We start from the raw sequence: 16,747 nt of genomic DNA, 5'->3' as shown, positions 1-16,747 counted from the left end.
TCTGGGACCAAGTTAGTCTCTTGTTATGGAATGTTCCAGAAGCTGTGGAGAAGCCCCAACTTTCCATACCTCATAGCATTCATTTTCAGTGATTCACCTTTATTACAGTATTAATAGACCCTGCTAAATTTAGTGCACCCCGGAGCACTCAGGATGAATATTCTGACTTTGCAAAGGTGCATGTTACTCTGTTGGGTAATTTAAAACTTAATTTTTAAAATGCACACACACCTTTAACCTTAAAATGCACGTACAATATATTAAAATATATATACACAAGAAAAGTATAGCTCTTTCCTATGGATGGGGAAATTTAGATGTAGAATAAACCAATGGCCATCTGAGCCCATTTTAGGTCATGCAGACACCCCATCTCCCTGCACCTTGCAGCATTCTTGTGAATGGGCCCAAATAGTCCCAGATACAGTTTACTTCTTTCTTTCCCTCTTGCTCCCTGACCTCATTGATGTACCCTTTATCCCCTCACCTCCCTTCTTGGTTTGCCTTCACAAGTGCCTGTACCATAATAGAACGAGAGCTTGGTTTTGACTTATTTCTAGTGACTCCCTCTGTCATGGCCTCACACAAAGGCTGCATCTGCAAAGTCTGAGCAGTCTGCTGCAGGAGGCCATATTGACCGTGGAGGAGACAGACTCTTTGAGCCATCGTTTCATTATGCAGTGAGCCAGCGGGGCTTCAGGGGAGAATGAACTTTCACCAGGTTTCTGGTCAAGCTCCATCCCCCACCCAATGCAGCCCATGATGCCCTGGGATCCACTCATACACAAAGCGTTCTCTTGGGCCTGTCTATTTACATTCTTAGACTCCTGCCTAATCTCCCTAGAAAAAGAGTCAATCTGAAGAATGTCTACTTCTAGCCCCCAAAACTCTCGTGAGAAAGTTTGCTCTAAAAGAAGGGCCAGACACTAATGGCTAGAACACACAGGGTGAGATGAAACCAACAACATGAAATTCAGTAGAGTTTGGGAAAGTCTCCAGAGATTAAAAAAAAAAAAATCTCTGATAAAAGTATCATCGAAGGATTAAGGGTCAAGTATTGTGATGAAGGCAGATGGGGTGTTATCTACCCCATGGTCCCACAGCAAGTTGTAAGAGTTCTCACAACCACCCCATGTCTTTCTAAAGAGAGGGATTGTCAGCAGCAGGGCATAGTTATGTCACTGATCAAGTTCCACAAGGCTGGGATGACCCAATGGTCATGCCCCCATGGCCATTCACTGCTCTGAGCTAATCCAAGGAGACAGCTCATGGCTTGGGAGAGGTACAGACTTAATGGATCTTTTACCTCTGACCTCCAGCCCTGATCCTGAAGAACTGAGATCTTGTCCTCTATGCAGTTCTTTTGGTCAAAGATACCTTGAGCAGTAGCAGGCAGACAGAATGGCTCTCTGGAGGAAAAAGTCCCCAACTGTTAGAGAAAGAAATTTTCAGCTGCCAGACTAAGGGATCCAAAAGATGTGGAAGAAGCCCCGGGACAAGGATAATGATACTTTTCTTCTCCTGTTTGGGGGGAAAAAAAGTGAACCTCTGGATGGTTAACAAATCCCTCACATTTATTTAGTTTTCAATCCAGTTTTTAAAATTGGTCCCCACTCCTATTCCTCTATGAAATCTTTTTTTATCTTCCAATTTTTAAAATTAATTAATTTATTTTTTTGGCTGCGCGGCATGTGGGATCTTAGTTCCCCAACCAGGGGTGGAACCCACGCCCCCTGCAGTGGAAGCCCGGAGTCTTAACCACTGGACCGCCAGGGAAGTCCCTTCATCTTCCAATTAAAATGGAATTGTAGCAGCCTGCTCTGAGTACCGGGGGTACTTATGTGTACTTTTATAATGCTTTACTATGTCTATCTTCTCCACCAAAGTGGAAGCTTCTGTGTTACTGTCTCAAAGAGGTTCGCCATTAGAAAGAGAGCAGTCAGTGGGTTGTAAGGACAAGTAATTCATGAAACTTTCCTGGGGAATGAGTAGACAAGCCTTCCTCACTGTCCTGCCCCTTCCTTTCTACACTCTGCCCTTTGGCCAATATTGACGCCCATCCTATGGTCCAGAGAGTGGTACTCACTGAGATTGTGTAGGAGGAGGGACTTTGCTGAACAAGAGATATGCATGACAAAGCCTCAAGTGAACTATCTAGAAAGAAGCATGCAGGGGAAGAAAACCCAATGAAGACTACCAGGAAGTTGTTCGGCATTTCTCAGATTTGAAAGGGATGGGATAGAGTTTTAGAACTATAAGACTTTATAACCAGCCAGCTCTCTGTTTCACTCTACATGGCTTGGCCTTTTTCCAGAGGCTGCCCTGTCTCCTTTAGTACATCTACTACTCGAGTGGGGACCAGCAGTTCATGTCCTTACCTATTTATTCAAGATTAACAAATTGGTCTGTATCACTGTCATTAACACCATCATCTCTATAACTACCACTGTCATCACCATCACACACACATGTCTAGTGCCTCATAGTTTACAAAGTGTCTTCATATTCACTCTCATTCCATGCTAACAACAACCCTCTAAGGACATTCTACAGTTGGGATCATGAGTACTGAAATCACTGGCTTTTCCTTAGGCCTTGAAGCAGGTATTTTCATGGTATGAGAGTATAGACAGTGTAATAAAACGTACTATTGTATAACATGGGAGAGAAGGATCCTTTAGATAACTGTATCTTTGAGGCTATTTCGCGGGGGTCACCTATTTGGCACTTCTGGTTTTTTGCTACAGAAATAACGATGCCAACCAAAATAAAAATAAGGACATTGGTCATGAAGATTATAATAAAAAGAGTAATTTCCCAAACTGTCCTTTTGAAAAACAAGACTAAGACCCACTGGGTCAAGTTACATGTGGAATGATAATAATGTAATAATAAAATAACAACTACCTTTCAAGTTATTAAAATAATCATTATTATCTCCATTTTACAGATGAAAAAGGATCTCAGGTAAATAGCTCACTAGGTTGGTATCAAAAACAAACAAGATCCAGGTCATCTAGCTCCTGGACTAAGGCTCATCCCTCTACTGGGCTGCCAACATGTAGTTCTGCACTGGCAGCCTGGGCTTTCTCAGAAGCCCTCTGGGAGGGAATAAATCAACAAAACAGTAGACTTCTTTTTCTGATTGGCACATCCAGTAGGAATTTGCTTGCCCATTTACAGAACCCAAATCGAAGACATTGTAAAACAATAACCTTACTTTTTATTGTCTAATTATTAGCAAACAAATTGGTATTAATACATGAAATGTGGATTTGATATAATGGTGTGTTTTAAAAGGTTCACAGGATCTTTGTGGAACATAGAGGCTCACGAATTGTCATTTTAAAATGGGCTTCGGTTTACTGGTTTCTGTAGATCTCTTTTCAATGGTTCTTTTAGGCCTCCCTCTCTCCACCCCACCCCCTGCCAAACGTATATTCTTCTGTGGAGATAGAAATCACCTGGTGCTAGGTTAGGTCAAGGTCTTCTTTGGTGTTTACCCACCAGACTGCCCCCTCCTCAGAGCAATTGCATCTCTGAGCCTCAGGGAATAGAGCCCACATGTCTTTTAAAGGCACCACGCCACCAAGTATTTCTCGTCTAAAGTAAAGGTTAAAGATAACAGTTTTACTTTATTTTAAACGTTATCACTATGTTCTCATCGTTATTCTTGCAGGTTGACAAGCCAGTTTAATTTTGTAAGAATGTATGGCAACAAGGGCCTTCTCCTCTGGGTCCCTTGGTCCTTTTTGAGTAGGTTTTCCTGGATTTGAGGGTATTTTGTGGTAGCTACAGAACCAGAAGGGGACAAGGGGCAAGGATTCTGTAGGCCAGTCTTTCTTTCCATGATAAAAAATGGCATTTGTTGGTTAAATAAGTTTCTTGGGAAATCTCTGCACCGTTTTTCATTCTCCCTTATCTGCTTGTGGATGAATTGCAATCTGAAATATTTAAGTTATATCACCAATCAAGTGTCTAATTGAAAAAAATATCCTCCTTCCCCTACCCAAAGCTTGACCAGGCTGCTATAAATGCAAATTTAAGCATACTTCCTACATATCCCTAAGTATGTTTACATTAGATCTGTATTAGTCTTAGCTAATCCTGGTACAGAAAGTCACACTACCCTGTTCAGGCTTCTGAGAAGTCTGTGCCAGGAGGGGCCCTAACCCAAAGCTGGGGATAGAGTTTCAGGAGCTATTTGTTTTTGACGTGTTCTCTATGTGTGCTATGTACTCTCTGCCATGCGGGACCAGCAACACCTTAAAAGGAGAGAGTGGGCCTCCTAAGCCTCTGAGTGATCCTCTGAGATTGGGGAGGGCCCCAAAGAGGAGCCAGGTCAGTCCTGGGACAAAGGGAGGCTCCCTCCAAAAGAATGGAGCTTATCTTTGGAAAATAACATTCCAACCTCTCTCTTACGAGGCCGGGTGAGACATCATTCCTGCTAGAATTATACTCCAGTACATTAGTCCATGTATATTCTAACCTCAGACCCCTTCTCTTGCCACAAAGTGAATGACCATGGGCACTGCTTAGAGCTCTGTTCATTGGGAGGACTTTCTCTTGCCCCTGCCTGTTTCAAGGCCAAGCCTGAGTGAGACTGTCCTGCAGCTGTCATCAACATTCAATCATTCGACTTTCACAGAAATACCAAGCCAATCCATTCATATGCAAGCTTGCACTTTTTGATCCTCCTTCAGTTGGTTGTTAAGAATCACCCTGGGGCTTCCCTGGTGGCGCAGTGGTTGAGAGTCCACCTGCCAATGCAGGGGACACGAGTTCGTGCCCCGGTCCGGGAAAATCCCACATGCCGCAGAGCGGCTAGGCCTGTGAGCCATGGCCGCTGAGCCTGCACGCGTCCGGAGCCTGTGCTCTGCAACGGGAGAGGCCACAGGAGTGAGAGGCCCGCGTACTGCAAAAAAAAAAAAAAAAAAAAAAAAAAAGAATCACCCCGCACACCCCTGAGTGTGAGCTGAGGGAGAGGCATGGATGCAACAGTGATGGGTGTGCGGTGCGGGGGAGCTCTGTTATGTAGCCTGCATGTGCTCAATCCCAGATGAACCACTTCTCTTTTATGATGAATTATTTGGGGGCCCACTTGGCCTTATGACTTCATGGATATAACAGGATTCAGCTCAAGATGAATAGTCCTAGACTCATGGTCACTTGGTCTCACATGGTCAAGCATTTCTTTCAGGGCCCAGTACCACACCTGGAGTTGTTTTTTTAAAACGGCATATAATCATCTACTGCAAATTGCATGGTCTTGATCCATGTGACTCTCCTTCTAGGGCTTTCCACACGTTCCAAATGGCACCTTTCCTTACCAAGGATGCCTCTAACACCACTGGATCTGCTGGATCATATGGTCCAAGTGGCAGAAATGCCAGTATTGCTGCCTGGACCTGCCACCGGGCCTTTGTCTGCTCTGAGCCTCACTCAAATCTGTCATCCTTTCATGTCCTCCATTCCTAGGGGTGGAATATGCTGCCTCTGGAACCCCAAAAGGCCCCCTGGGTGTTGTGCTTCCTTTTTTATAGTAGGAGGTATGTGATGCAATAATTCATATTTTATTTTGAAGGGGATTTCCCAGCACACTCCTAACTACTAGACCTCCAAAAATTGTACAGAAGTGACAGGCACCTGAATCTACATAGGGTTTATTTTCTACTCTCTAAAGTGCACGTGTGCTAGCCATCTGTTGCTCATCCAGCCTGATTAACATAATATCATCAATATAATGGATCAATACAGACAGTAGAACTCTCTTTGGACTTTGTTAGGACAGAAGTCAGGAGAGTTAACATAGCCCTGGAGCAACATGAAAACTGCTTCTGATCCTCTTTTTTATTTTTATTTTATTATTATTATTTTTTATTTTTTTTACGGTACGCGGGCCTCTCACTGCTGTGGCCTCTCCCGTTGCGGAGCACAGGCTCCGGATGCGCAGGCTCAGCGGCCATGGCTCACGGGCCCAGCCGCTCCGTGGCATGTGGGATCTTCCCGGACTGGGGCACGAACCCGTGTCCCCTGCATTGGCAGGCGGACTCTCAACCACTGCGCCACCAGGAAAGCCCCTGATCCTCTTTTTAAAATGGGATTAAAAAGAATGCATTTACCAAATCAATGACGATATACCATGAACCTGAGGCTATATTAGCCTGTTCTAGCAAAAATACCTAATCTGGAACAGCAGCTGTCCTGTAATCAGGCTACTCCTTATTTGAGTTTGTAATAATCTGCAGTCATCCTCCAGGATTCATCTAGTTTTTGCAGTGGCCAGACTGGTGACTCACATGGAGATATTCTAGGAACCACTGCTCCTGAATCCTTTGGACACTTAAGGATGACACTTATCTCTGCCATCCCCCCTGGGATGCAATAGTGGTTTTTAAAATTTTATTTACTATCTCGGGAAGAGGCAGTTTCATATACTTCTACTTGGCCTTCTCCACTATAATAACTCTTACCCCCTAAGCTAAGGACCCAATGTAGGAGTTGGACCAAGTATGTCAATCTTAATTTTACACTTAAGGGTTAAGGAAGTGACAACAGGTGGGTCTGCACACTCAGTGGGCCTACTCTAAGCAGAACTTTGGCTAGGACTGTATTGAATATCTGACCTCAGGTGCCCTCCAGGAGGGCCACAATTATACTGCAGGTCTCTGCATAGCAATGTCAATTCAGACTCTGTGCCCAGGACACAGTTACTCAAATAAATAGCTATAGATCCTTTTGGAAAAGGACTAGAGAAATACCCTGTTCACTTGTCATGGTGTTGCAGGGTCCTCCAGATTGTTGCCTGGAGACCCAACCACCTCATCAGACAGTGTGTTCCAGGTCTGAAAACTGGATCCGGGGCTTCCCTGGTGGCGCAGTGGTTGAGAGTCCACCTGCCGATGCAGGGGACACGGGTTCGTGCCCCGGTCTGGGAAAATCCCACATGCCGCGAAGCAGCTGGGCCCGTGAGCCACGGCCGCTGAGCCTGCGCGTCCGGAGCCTGTGCTCCACAACGGGAGAGGTCACAACAGTGAGAGGCCCGCGTACCGCAAAAAAAAAAAAAAAAAAAGAGAATATCTGGTCAGCCTGGAAAAAAATCTACGTGACCAAAGTTTCTTGTGTGTTTTTATGTTCTGGGTGGTGTTGATGGTGGTAGGGAGAGTTGATCCTTGGTATTTTCCCCAGGAGAGGTAGTGATAAAAACCCTGCATTCCCACCCTTGCCCAGCTGAAGTTGAGCAGCCCCTCTCATCTTAAATAAATGAGTCACTCCCAGGCTTTGGAAAAAGGTCTTTTGAATACACCTTTAATTTTATTGACTGTGTTATACATCTTTTGAATCTTTCTGCTCACCTTTAGATCTTGATTGTAGATTTAAAAAGAGTGGTCAGAATGGCTCTATCACCAAGTCAGCTATGGGCAGTGGGGAGCTGGGAGGAGAGCATCCATTTAGAAATAACCATATCTGAGCTTAGAAAGACATATTAAGTGTTTTGAGCTTACGTAGCATCAATTGCATTTTATAAATCAGTTATGTGATACCTTCCAGCCAAATTAGGAGCAGAGTAGGAACCCTCTCACCCCGGCCCCAACCAGGCTGGGGTGCCTTATCAGCATGGCCAGTGGGCGAGTCAGATGATAATGTTCACCTGATCATAATGGTGGGACCCCAGTCCTGGTCTCCTGACTGGCAGGCCCTGTTCCAGGCTGTAATCCACCCAGCCTCTGACAAGACCCAGCTCTGCTCTTCACGTTTTCAGCCTAGGGAGGAGTTCCCCTTCAGGCAAGAGAAGTAGCAGAAGGGGTTTTTAGAATCCTAGGTTGGTGATGGTTGGTCCAGGGCCCATCTCTGATCTCTGGCCATATTTTGGCCTGCTTCTCTTTCTTCCTCCAAATTAGATTGACCTGCCAACTTGCTTGAAGAAGTCATCCACTGGGTTCATTAGATGCTATCTCTACGGAAGCCGCTGTGCCTGGCCTGGTGGTTTTGGTGTATATAAGACAGAGGCAAACCATCCTAGGATTTCCAGTCTCTCAAGGTGTGCACCAGAGGATCAGATGTGACCGAAAACAAAAGACAGGGTGTGGTAGTTGGGCATGGGCCTGGGTGGATTTGGATGGGTCAGAGCGTTCAGCCTGGGGCCAGTCTTTCTGTGCTGGCTTTAACACAGTGCTTTCAGCAAACCCTGGCAGTGAAGCCTGGCCATTTCTAAGAATGGACCTTGCTGTATCAGGAGACAACACTTGCCAGAGATGTGGCAGAGAAAGCTTCTTTCTTTCTTTCTTTTCTTTCTTTCTCTCTCTGTCTGTCTGTCTTGTTCTCGCTCTCTCTCTCTCTTTCTCCCTTTTTCTTAATAACAAGTGATGTAACGTTTAGATGTCTAGGGCTTGGAGCCAGTGTCTTTATCCCAGAGCTCACATTTGTGCGTGATCAGTTAGCTAAATCATCCAGAAAAGCACAAGAGTCGTCACAGGGCCCCGTCCTGAGTCTTCCACAGAAGTCAGCTCTGATCTATGACCCAGGCTGCTTGCCCTTCCTCTTGGAAGCAGCTATCTTTTTTCCTCAAGAAAACAGACCACTATGCCTCCCCTCTCACGTGACCGCCCCAGGACTCCATAGCAGCATCTTACCATGAGCCAGCACATTATAGTGCTTGCAGACAAAGCCTTGCTTTATGCCTTTCACTGCTGGTTCTAACTGCTGGGCTCCCTGGGTGCTTAGAACCGTTAGAATCAAAAGTATCTCAACATACAGCACCATGGCCGCAGGCTTGGCTGGAGTCTAACGGTCGTGCCCTGCGGTTATTTTGCCAGTTATGGGTGAACCTCAAACAGTTAAGAACTGCGACTCAGTTCCAGTTACCTCCCCAGTAACTCGGGTGCTTCTCTTTACCTCATGAGTCTGCAGAAGAAGACAGGCAAGTGTTCAAGAACAGACTGTCTCATGAGATTTCCTGTACTTCCTGCTGCTGCTGCCCAGGCCACACATCCCCCAGAAAGTCTTTCTCATGATAGGTCAGCGCTTCTGCTGCCAGTTGTGCTAGAGGCCAGTTGTAAGGAGGGGCCTGAAAAGGCAAAATAATGAGGAAGAAGTGTACCCTCTACCTTTTTTCGGAGGGGGAGGGTACAGGGGGAGGAGGTGACAACTTGAAAAATTTACATGTAAGCTCATGTAAAGTTTGCAAGGAGGGCGTAGAGTGGGTTGGAAGTAGCCCAAGCCACTGTGGAATTAGCCACATGGGCGTGCAGCTCTCTCAGTCAGACATCTACGTGGTAGAGTATTGCAAGAACTAATACCCAAATTCTTTCCCTGCTTTCACCCAGCTCCTCCTTCATGAGCTCCTTGTACAGCTCATTGAGTACAATTACCTGATATTCAAGAGGGAATCAGCAAGTTCAGGGCAATAGGGAACATTGACAGGATTGTGGTCATCACAGGCAGAAGGCCCTGATCATCTTGGAGAGATAAGATGCTTGTAATGTCAGTGGTGTATCCCCATGCCCAGAAAAGTGCCTGGCACTTAGTCAGCACTCAAGAAATATTTATGGAGTAAGTGAATGGAGGCAAATTTGACTCAGGTTAGCATTAGTTTTAGAGAAAGATAGTTATTTTAAAGCAAAACAGCTATGCTACTTTATTGCCAGTAGAATGATCTCAGGCCTTTGTCTTTGTCCCCTATCCTGGAGAGAATCTGTAAGTGACTCTTCCCTGCCCCACCCCCCATCATACACCCACTCTGAGTGCTTACCTTTTTTTTTTTAGATGATCGTTTAACAGGGAAGAACATGGTAGTTACCACAACATGACAAGATCCCTGGCCTGTGTATCTTCTCAAAACCTCAAGCCTGGTTTAGCCAAGAGCTAGAGATGACCAGGGGACTGTGGTCAGCCTGGGAAGGCTCTGCCACACCTGGAATCACCACTGAGCAAAGGGCCTATGGAGACCACAACACTCTGAGAAGTCCACAGCAATTCCAGGTAACTTTTGAGGGAAATTCCTGACATTCCCAGTTCTTTTTGTCCCTTTACTCCACAGAGTTTATGGAATTAAGGTGCACTTTCTTGGAACTGACTGCTGTGGCCTCTTAGGTATCTGGGATCTGAAATACATTTCCCATTTTCATCGGGACCCATCTTATATGTCTTGAGGTGGCCTCAGGTACAAACTCCTGGTGGCATCCCTCCCTCTCTTTCTTCTTTCCTTCTTAGAGAGGTGGCTAATGAATAGTAGTCCCTTCCAAACCCATAGCCTCACGCTAAAATCCAAGGAGCAGAAAGTCAAAGACAGGGGCGACAGCCTCTAAGTTCAGCTGGATAGATAAAAATCCATCCCGTTCTGAAGACTCCGTGAAGGAGATGTTGCTACCCCCTCCCTCCACCATTGTTTTTGTGTGTATGCACTGTCACCTATCTTCACCCAAAACAAGACAGGAAGTGACTCACCCAAAAGATAACATAAACCAGAACTAGCTACCATAAGAAGTTTTAGAAAGAAAAAGGACACACTAGAGTTGGGCACGAGATGGTGCCGTGAATGAAGTTAATACACAACTCAGGCTCCGAGGCACTCACCAAAGGTCACAAATCTGGCCCAAAGCTGTTGAACAGGAGATGAGAACAGGAAGTGGGTTAAGATATCCGTTCATGGGACCCAGAGATACACACGGCAGAGCAGCCCAGGTGTGTTTCTCAGCTCCGGCAACTTCCTCTTCACCTAGAAAGCCCAATGCCCAGGTCCTTCTGGGCCTTCAATCTCAGCAGCTCCCAACCCCCTTCTTCCTCACCACACATCAGCCACCCCTGGTCTCCTTTTTGTTCCTTGAACACACCGAGGTCATTCCTGACTCGAGAACTTTGCACCTGTTTTTCCTCTTTCCTCAGATTTTCACACATCTGACTTGTTCTCGTCATTCAGGCCTCAGCCTAAAGTCCCATCCTCAGAGAAGTGATTTCTAACTGCCCACTTGAAAGCGGCTCCTCTTCCCCTAAGCCCAAGGTGAGATTGCTTCACCCTGCTTGTTTTTTTCTCATAGTCCCTAATCACTACATGAAAAATGTTAACTCACTTACTTGATAATATGTTTACTGTGTGTCTCTCCCATTACAGAAAATCATGAGCACAAGACCTGGCCTGCACCTCTCAGGACAGAGTCTGGCACTTAGTAGGAGCCTCAGTGAATATTGGTTGAATAATTGAACAAAATCTGATACTAAAACTAGGAAAAGCTTTTTCTGAAGTGTCCTCATAAAAGGGACACTGAGCAATATGATGGGCATATCCTTAGCAGCATCCTTACAGCAGTCACTGCAAGGAGTCTCCACAGACCCTTATTTAGTGTCAGGTCAGCTCGGGGCAGGGGACAAGGGGAACTTACCATGAATAGTTTTATCTGCACTTGCATCCAGTTCTCCTTTCTGTCTGACTGCATTCTTGCTTGCTGCAACCAAAGGCCATTATGCCATCCTCAAGAGAGTCAGATAAAAATTTGCCACCATTGTCTGCCTCAAAAAAAAATCATTTTTATAGATGTGAAAAATTCCACCAATTTGCATTATTTGGAAGGAAACTGTGAATTAATAAAAAGGTGGTATTTTGGAATATATTTGGTTTTGTTGCTGCTGTTTTTTTTTTTTTGTTTTTTGTTTTTGGCCACACCGTGGCATGCAGGATCTTAGTTCCCCAACCATGATCGAACCCATGCCCCCTGCAGTGGAAGCACGGAGTCTTAACCACTGGACTGCCAGGGAAGTCCCTGGAATATATTTAAAATAAATTATTTATTATTATTGAATAGACACATTGGCACAGTTGCTAATACAAAGGGCTAGACACCTTTACAAGCTCCATTTTACAGAAAGTTATAAAAAGCAAAGCTTGAATTTGCCACGAGCTGGCAACTATTTACACAGAATTTACATTGTACTAGGTATCATAAATACTCTGGTGATGATTTAAAGTATACGGGAGGATGTGCATAGATTATATGCAAATATTACCCCATTTTATGCAAGGGACTTGAGCATCCTTGGATATTGGTATGAGTGGGGGTCCTGGAACCAATCCTCTGTGGATAATGAGGGATGACTGTAATAGAGTTCAGTAGTAATACCAGAGTTTAAATAACAAAATAAACTGGAAATTTTCATATAAGAATGTAATGCAATCTTGGACTTCCCTGGTGACGCAGTGGTTAAGAACCCGCCTGCCAATGCAGGGGACACAGGTTCGAGCCCTGGTCCGGGAAGATCCCACATGCCGCGGAGCAACTAAGCCTGTGTACCACAACTACTGAGCCTGCGCTCTAGAGCCCATGAGCCACAACTACTGAGCCTGCGTGCCATAACTACTGAAGCTCGTGCACGCCTAGAGCCCCTGCTCTGCAACAAGAGGAGCCACTGCAATGAGAAGCCCGTGCACCGCAACAAAGAGTAGCCCCCGCTCGCTGCAACTAGAGAAAGCCCGTGCACAGCAACAAAGACCCAATGCAGCCAAAAATAAATAAATTAACTAATTAATTAAAAGAATATAATACAGTCTTAAGAATTTTCTAGAGACTTAGTGGACAGTGTCTGGTAACTGCAACATGGCCATGGAAGGGTATTCTTTTGTAGGTTTCCTGGACCTAGCAGATACAGCAAGTCTCGAGTATCCATGAAGTCAAAGATGAAAGCCCAAAGGGGACCATCTAGGGAAGTCTAAAGACAAGGATAACCAGTAGTAGCAACATGGCTGGACTGAGAATGCTGCTATTCTAACACAGCATAGAAAATATAGATGTGATGAGGAATTATTTTCAGTTATCTGGAAATCTACTGTAAGCCTTTTTCTTAAAACAAAACTTCTCTGAATTCTTGCACATGAGGAAGCAGTAAAGGAACTGCTACTCTAGACTTAATTTTGATCAACAAGTAAAGAGTCATCAGAATTGCAGAGATGAGGGAAAATTTAGGGGAAAATAACCATGAAGAGGCAAACAAGTAAATGGTGAGTTGCATATTCCCAACTTCTGGAGAGCAAATTAAAGTTCAGAGAAAAAAGAACACTGGTCCCATGGTCAGAAATTGATTTAACAAAATGGACTGAACACATACAAAATTGGCTGATAATTACTAGGCACTCTATGGCTAGAATACAGCATTACATAAAGCAAAGTTCCTGTCCCCACGGAACTTGCGGTATAGTCAGGGGAGAGAGGAATAAAATACAAATATATAAATAAGTATATAATTTAAAAGTAGTTTGAGCAAGCTCTTTGGAGAAATGGCTGATTCTAGAACTAGGGTAAGAAATATACAAAATAAGCTTGAAACATCTTATAGTGTCAGGAAGTAAGGAAGTGCTCAAAAACAAAAAACAAAAAAATCCACACTAATGGGGGTATGTCAAAGGGACACAGAAGCAAACTGAAAGCGTTCCCAATGGCCAGAACTGGAATAATAAAAATTGAGCAACAAAACAAAGCAGTACTGAATTATAACCCAAGGTGTAAAATGAATATCTCTGAGTTCACACTGATAAAAATAAATGATTCAACAAACAAATAAATGGAGAAGAGGTGACTCTTCCATGAAGAAGAATTCCAAATAATTTATGTAAATAATCCTTCCTCAAGGAGGTGGACCATAGCTCCCACCCCATAAGTATGGGCTCCGCATCGTGTCTTCCTCCAAAGGCACAAGGAGGAATAGCAGAGTGTGCGCTCTCCAGCCAGCCTGCCCATGTCTCATCCTGGATCGTCCACATAATAGCTGTGTGCCCTTGGGGAAGTCACTTAACCTCTCTGTGTCAGAAATTCCTCATCTATACGATGTAGATCATACTAAAACCTGCCTCAGAGGGTTGTTGTGAGGATTAAATGAGTTAGTACATTTAAAGCACTAACGTTCTCGGCATACAATAAGTGCTGTATATGTAAATAAGTAGTTAGCCACTGGAGGTGTTGAGCAGAGTAGTGTTAATGGCTCAGTTTAGTTCTTTAAGGGATCTCTCTGTGTTTTCTGTGGAGAATAGACTCTAGGGTGGCAAGCGTGGGACTGAGAGGTCAGTTAGGAGGCCACAGTGGTGACCAGAGTGATGGCGGCTTAGACCAAGGTGGTCATAGTGCGTGTGAAAAGAAACAGCTTCAAGATAAATTTTTAAAGTAAAATTGATGGGATTTGCTAATGAATTGGATATAGGGTATAAGTGAAGGAGAGGAACAGCAATGTCTCCAAGAATTTTAGTTTGAGTAATTGAGTGAGTGGTGGTGCCATTTTACTGATATAGGATGCTGAGAGAGGAGGGTTGGTTTTCTGTTTTGTTTTTGTTCTGTTTTTGTTGGTTGGTTGGTTGGTTTTCTTCAGGGGAGGTATTAAGAAATGTTAAGAGAGGAAAGTGAAGTGAGAAGTTCTAAAAAATTCAACTCTGACAATATAAATTATTCCAATACAGGATAAAGGGGATGGCATCTGAAGAAACTTATCTAGTTACAGTGTTTGTTATTTGATGAACTTAGATTTTTTAGGTCAAAAAAATAGTTAGAATGGCAAAGAACTATGCCCACACGTTGCACCAATATCAGTTTCCTGGTTTTTATAGTTAAGTAAGTAGGAACCATTGGGTGAAACTGGAGGAATGGTACTTGGGATCTCTTTGTACTATCTTTGCAATATCCTGAGAATCTATCATTATTTCAAAATAAAAATTTTAAAAATTACTCTTGTTTAAGAGAAAGAAATAAAAGCAGATATTTTAGAGGTTTTAATTGACTACAAAATATTATGAATCAATACTGTGATGTGGTTGACAAACTAATGTTGATGTGGCTAGGATTAATCGAAGTTAAAAAAATTCCAAAGAGGGACTGTAGAAGTACCACTTTATTTTGTCCAGGTCAATCCACAAGCGAAGTGGTAAATTCAATTCTTGGTGCCACGCTCACAGATTAACAAGCACATTGAATGACAACTAGACGAAATACCCAGAATAGGGCAGCCCTGTCATATAAGAAATAGTTGAAGGAAGCTAAGGTATTTACCCAAGAAAATTGCAGACTTCCATGAGACATGACAACTGTCTTCAAATACTTGACAGACTGTCATTTGATAATCAAATTTAGAAGAGCCTTTGACATCCCTTTAGCTGCAATAAACTTACACTTTCTCTTCACAAAATGCCAGAAGTAGTTTTAAAGAACACTTAGAGAAACCATTTTAGCTGTGTTAAAATTTCTGATTTTTTTGAAAACAACTGAAGCTGAATAAACCTGGAACATCAAAATGTTCTCCCAACTGAATCTTAACTGTTATTTCATTTGGTTTGAAACTGTTACTAATTTTAAGGAGTCTCTACTTTATTACCACCACCTTCAACCATTTCTTCCTGCAACTGTCTCAAGAGCTATTAAGATATAAGACCTATGACTCAGAGGTCTGTCAGCTTTTCAGATGGAACCAAGAAGTTTTATATTAAATATTTGCTTTGACTAGCAGAGATGGGAGTACAGCACTTTTCCTATTTCTCCTGATCTGTGGATGGAAAGGAAGATGGATTTAATATTGTAAAGTTAATATTGCTACCTCTTAATATTATTTTATATTATACACTGCAATGAAGTTTAGACAGAAATTTAAAAAGAAATAAATCACTTGGCAGTTTGCTATAATAAAAGGCTATAAAAAATATGATAATAAAACCCAATGAAAAGAGTCTTACAGATACTGATTTTCATATCCTGATTATGATGGAGGCACTAATTGATCAGTCTCACTATTGTGTGCCTATTCAGTGTGCTGATGAATTTTTCTAATTCTGAGCCAGCAGAGAGCATGAGATGAATATACTGCATTGGTAAAAAAAAACAAACAAAAATGCTGAACATCATCATGAACCAGAAACAAAACAAAGAACATTATTCTTCCTTCGAACAAAATTAAGCTCTTGTTGCACCTAGAATGGAGAGTGTTTGTAGTTCTGGTTGGTGACTGTCTTAAACTCTCGTGCCATTTGCATCATCATTGGGAAGAGGCAATGAGCAAAATAAGTAAGTGAAGATATAACTTGTTAGATGAGATCAGTGTTATAGAGTAAAATAAACTAAGAAAGGAGGTTAGAAGATGCTGAGATAAAGGCCTAAAAGTGAGAGTAAGATAAGCAAAACTCAGAGAGAAGAGCAGTTCAGGAAAAGTCCTGGGACTGTGCCTGGCACATTCTGAAGCAGAGTTAACAGCATGAGAAGTCACAGAGAACCTCGCAGGCCACTTTAAGAATTTTGGCTTCTACTCTGAGTGAGAAGGGGATCTGCTGGGGGGTCTGAGTGGAAGATTGACTTGATCTAAACTACAGTTTTATAGGAGGGCTCTGACTGCTATGGTGAGAATAGACTGGATGGGCTGGGAAAGGAGGTCATAGGTGGAAGCAGAGCAGCTGGAGGCTGTTATCATGATCTAGATAAGAACTAATGATGGCTTGGAGTGGGTTGACAGTGGTTGAAGTGGGGAGAAGTGATTGGGTTCTGGGTTCCATTTTGAAGGTCAAGTCAAAAGGATTTGCCAACTGTTTTGTTGTGGGATGTGAGAGGAAGAGGAGAGTCAAGGAAGGATGAAGTTGCCATTAACCGAGAAGGGGAAGACTGTGGAAGTGCAAGTTTGGGAGATGGAGGACATCAGAATCTCATTTGGGGGATGCTTGGCTGGGTATACCTTTAGATGTCTGATTGGAGATAACAAGCAGGCAGTTGGATATATGAGGCTGGAAAGCAGGGGT

General features: G+C 43.4%; 1 pseudogene across 1 annotated transcript in view; it reads right to left on the bottom strand.

Annotated features, from left to right (window-relative positions):
• Positions 1-8,763, bottom strand: part of LOC307066512 (protein DDI1 homolog 2-like) — a 54,337-nt pseudogene extending 45,574 nt beyond the window's left edge. Inside the window, exon 1 of the transcript in view lies at positions 8,634-8,763. The product of the transcript in view is annotated as a protein DDI1 homolog 2-like (transcript). The remainder of the gene's footprint in view (positions 1-8,633) is intronic.
• Positions 8,764-16,747: the final 7,984 nt, after the last annotated feature.

The sequence above is a fragment of the Hyperoodon ampullatus genome (assembly GCF_949752795.1).
Source record: "Hyperoodon ampullatus genome assembly, chromosome: 2".
NCBI lineage: Eukaryota > Metazoa > Chordata > Mammalia > Artiodactyla > Ziphiidae > Hyperoodon > Hyperoodon ampullatus.
This window is presented reverse-complemented; position numbering and strand designations above follow the sequence as displayed.